The sequence below is a fragment of the Piliocolobus tephrosceles genome, chromosome 10 (genome assembly GCF_002776525.5).
Source record: "Piliocolobus tephrosceles isolate RC106 chromosome 10, ASM277652v3, whole genome shotgun sequence".
NCBI lineage: Eukaryota > Metazoa > Chordata > Mammalia > Primates > Cercopithecidae > Piliocolobus > Piliocolobus tephrosceles.
The window spans coordinates 129950025-129954653 of record NC_045443.1 but is presented as its reverse complement, the minus strand read 5'-3'; positions in this window follow the sequence as shown (position 1 = coordinate 129954653).

Here is a 4629-nt window from a genome sequence, read left to right as displayed (position 1 = left end):
GGGGGGGCTGTGTGTGTGTGGGCCTCTGTGTGCACGTGTGCACCAGTGCATTGGCCTGTGTGTGGTATGGGCCTGTGTTGTGTGTGTGTGGGCCCGTGTGTGTGTGTGTGAGGCCTGTGTGTGTTGTATGTGTGTTGGCTTCAGTGGAATGGGTGCTGGAGCCACACGGGTCACCACTGTTCCAACATCAGAGCCGCGGGAATGAACGCTGTGACTGGACCGAACACACTGTCTCTGAATTGCTGGGGCTGCCCGTGGTCGGGGGCAATGGCTCCTGGGCATCCAGGTGCATTTTGGACCCTGCTGGGCATTGCTCAGGAGCCAGGGAGTGCGTGCCCTGGGGAAGCAGAGGGAGGCAAGAGGTGGGAGGTGGGAGATGGCCCCCCTCACCGCCGATGGATCCCGGAGATGGTGACGTTATGAGGGGCTGTGTGGCTGTGGTTGTGGGCCTGGGGCTGAGTGGAAACAGGGAAGTGAACCCGGATGGCCCTCGCGGTGGGCGTGGCTTCTCCTCTGGTGCTCCAGTGGGCTGGGGACCTGCTGTGCAGGGCTGCCTCGCACAGGTGAGCAGGCCGGACGCGGCCGTCACGCGGGAGGTGTGGCTTGCGCAGATGCCGAGGGGGTTGGCCCCAGAGCTGGGCAGTGGACAATCTGTGTGGTGGTAGGTGGCTGCCCTGCGTCTGTGCCACGTCTCATTCCCATTTAACAAGGAGCAGGGTCTTTGCGTGTCGGGTGTTCTCAGTGGAGCTGAAAGTGCCCAAGAAAGGGGTGACTGCCGTTTTTTCTTGTCCCCCAGGGAGCTGCAGATGGCGAGGTGCTCCTGAGCCACGCCTGCTGGGAACGTCGAGGGCAGCATCCCTCGGCTCAATGTGGCTCAGTTATGAAACCATCCAGGAAAGCCCGGCCCCTTGCTGTGGGCCGTCTCTTACCCCCAGGGCTGGAGACCCTGTCTGCCATGGTGCTTGGAACTTGGGGGAGGGAGATTTTGGGCCCCCGGCCCCTCTATTCAGGACGATCAGAGGGCCTGTGTTTTCTTCTCCCCAGGCAGGGGGTCTTCGTCTCTACATGGTGGGTCATTCTGCCCACCTGCCCCATAGGCCTGTTTATGGGCCTCTCACCTCACTGTTCTTGGGGTCTGGGATTCAGGCAGGATGTGGCTGGACTTCCTTGGGGGACAGAGCCTTGGGTCAGGCCCACGGGGCTGGAGGTGGGGGGACGGGCCGGGTCTGGGGTGGCCCCAGGTCATCCCCTCTGGGGCACTGACTGCAGGCCATTGCCTCATGTGTCTTCTGAACAGAAAAGGGCGTCGCCTTCCACAAGGCCAGGCGGCGGCTTCCCCAGCTCTGGTGCAGGCGTTGGGGGGCTCTGTGGGAGAGGCGCCAGACAAAGGGGTCCTCCAGGGGCCGGGACTGGGCAGGAGCAAGGCCCCAGCCCAGGGCCCTGTGAGTTGGGTAGGTGCTGCCTTAGACGCGCCTGGAGCCCTGTGGTTTCCCAGCACACACCTGCCACGTGGGGTGGGAGCCCCAGGCCCAGAGTCTGCCTCTGCTGTCCCAAGAGCCTAAATGTGCTTCTCAGAAACAGTCCATCTGTGTGTGCTCAGCCCTCACTAGGCACAGGCGGGGCCTTGGGCACCTGAGCCGCCCTCGGCCCTGGAAGCTGCACCCTGGCAGAAGAGAAGGCAGCCACTCCCGCTTCCTCCCCAAACCAGGTCCAGCGCACCTGGCATTTTTGCCATCTGCTTTTAAAAACGTATTTATTTTTAAAAAATGTGGTGCAATACACATAACGTAAAATCTACCCCGGGACCATTTTAAGTGCACAGCTCAGTGGCGTGAAGCGCATTCCCCCGACATGGCGCCCAGAACCTTCCCCTCTTCCCGGGTGGAAACCCGGCCCCCATGAAACATGACACCCCGTCCCCAGCCGCTGGCTCTGCAGCTCCGCCTGTGCCCACCTCAGAAGGGAGAGGGGAGGAAGTGGAGTTTCTGGGAACCCAGGAGAGCCAGGCTGGGGACGAAGGGCCTCCGGTGAGCGGCACCTGCGGCAGAGATACAGCCCCAAGGCACGGGACAGGGGAGCACCCACCTGTCCACCCTGCCGGTGACCCCCACGGGCTGGACCCAAGGAGAAGTCGGAGAGCAAGGACCCGGCTGCTGCAGTCAGACCAGGGCAGCTGAGGGAAGCTCTCAGAGGGGAGAGCAGGGCCGCCGCCCCCCAGGACCCCCCGGGACCGCCTGTGCCTCTGTGCACACCCCCAGCAGGACCCGGCGGTACTCCACAGGCAGCCCCGCCTCAGAAGGCCAGGGACCCGAGTCCTCCACCGACCATCGTGGCGTCTCGGCCTGGCTGCTGGTACCTCTGCAGCTGCTGCCCTCTGCTCCTGGCCCTGCCAGCTCTGGAAGCCCCCCTGCCGGCTCGGGACACCCCCCTGCTGGCTCTGGACGCCCCCCCCGTTAGCACAGAGCCAGGGAAGGAGTCACGGGAGGGCGTTTACCAGGCAGCATTTTAGCTGCAGAGCTGCTGGGAGCAGGAGGTCCTCAGAGGGGGTCGAGGGTGAGGGGCTCCTGCCTGCCGTCTGGGGAAGGGACCCTGCCGCCTTGTGGGTCCTCAGGATTCCGGTTCCACCTTGGCCTCTGGCCCAGCCCTGTTGGGGCCTGGTGGTGGGGGTGGGGGGGCTCCGTGGTCCTGGGCCACGGATGTGCTCCTCACGGGAGTGGAGTGGGGTTGCTGGGGCTCCAGGGCAGGGCGTGTGGTCCTGTTTGGATGCAGGAACCTCAGAACAGCAGAAGCTCTTGGAGGACCCCGGGGCCTGTGGGCACAGCTCTGTACCCCTCAGGAACCAGCAGGGAGGAGCCCATAGACCCCAGTTCTTTCCCCTGTGGGCACAGCTCTGTACCCCTCAGGATCCAGCGGGGAGGAGCCCATAGACCCCAGTGTCTTTCCCCGGACAGCAGACATGGCTCAACCTGTCCACGTCCTGACCCGCAGCCACCCAGGTGGCTGACCCTGGCTGGGGAGCTGCCCTCCCACCTGTGCTGTAACTGGGGTACTGGCCACCGGCTTTTGGGTCAGATTCAGCCCCTGTGGCACCTGCAGGAGGTCAGAGGTCGGGAAGGGAGAGGTTGGGGTGTCCGTCTCCCAACGTCATTGGCCTGGCTGTGTCCCTGCAAGGGCGACCTCTCCTCCCACACCTGTAGGCTGGGGGATTGCGGTTCCTGCTGCTCTGAGACCCCTCTGTGGGAAAAGCCTCTGCCTCACTCCGTGGTCCTCACTGGTTCCTTAGCCCTGCCAGCGAAACGGCTTGGCGGATTTCTGCATCCTCGCTGCGCCCTGACGGGCACCAAAGCACCTCCGTGAGAGAGACGGCTGCAGTTCCCGCTGGCAGCACCCGGTCTCCGGGTGACATCACGGTCCTGTCGTGGGCTGGGAGCTTCCCCAGGTCCCTTCACCTCCCCAGGCTGTGCCCTCCCTCCCTGGCTCCAGGGCGAGGTTCTGGGGTTCAAATGCACCCACCCCTTCCCTCGGGGAATGAGGCCCAACCCTCCATCCATCCCCACCAGGCAGCTGCTGGCAACTCAAGGGCAAAGTCGTTCTGTGGGACCCACAGTCGTTCCACAGAGGGGTCCGTCAGGGCCTGGGGCTGAGCAGGCCGGGAAGTTGGCCTGGCCCTGGCAGCATCAGACACCATCCTGCCTCCTTGGTATGGTGACGCCAGTTTTAAACATGTCATCCAACCCGATCAATTTCTAAGATGAAGTTTTCTTTTCTTGTATTTTGGAGCAAGGGTTTTTGTTCTTTGGTCTAAAACGTTTTCAAGGTCCTGGGAAAGCTTTGTTTTCTGAGCCTCAAAGATCAGAGCTCCGCGCCAGGGCCAGGCGCCCTCAATAAAAGGGTTCTGTTGCCTTTAAATGCTGTTTGTTTACCCTGATGGCTCCATGAGGCGGGCCTCCTGCTTGGGTACCCCTCTGAGATCCTGGAATCCAGCAGGGTCCCTGGCCACCTCCTGGAACCCTTGGCTTGCCCCACAGGGCTCCTGGGCTCCATGGCAGTTCCAGCCGCTGCCTGGGGTCCCCGGGCCAACGATGCTCCCCCTCCGGCTGCACCTCAGCACCTCCTGCCCCCTCTCCGTCCCAGAGGCCAGCAGCTGGTCCCGCAGCATCACCGTGAGTGCAAGGCCGGAGCCCTCCTCCCATCCTCACACCACCTGCTCCTCTGCAGGCTCCACACTGGGCCCCGGTGCCGCGGCTCCTGGGCCTTCCCTGACCTTGCAGATGTCCTGGTCTCCGGCCTGAGGGCTGTGGTTCCTCCCAGATGCCACTTCTGGGAGGAATTCACTTTCTTGTCCGAGGAGAAGCTGCTCCTGGGAAGGAGGACGCTGGGGGTCCCCTTGTCTCCTCCTGGGCTGCCTGGCAGGGCCTCCTACGTGTCCCTCCTCCCTCCTGCGTGTCCCTCCTCCCTCCCGCGTGTCCCTCCTCCCTCCCGCGTGTCCCCCCCCCCTCCTGCGTGTCCCTCCTCCCTCCGTGTCCCTCCTCCCTCCGTGTCCCTCCTCCCTCCTGCGTGTCCCCCCTCCCTCCTGCGTGTCCCTCCTCCCTCCTGCGTGTCCCTCCTCCCTCCTGCGTGTCCCTCCTC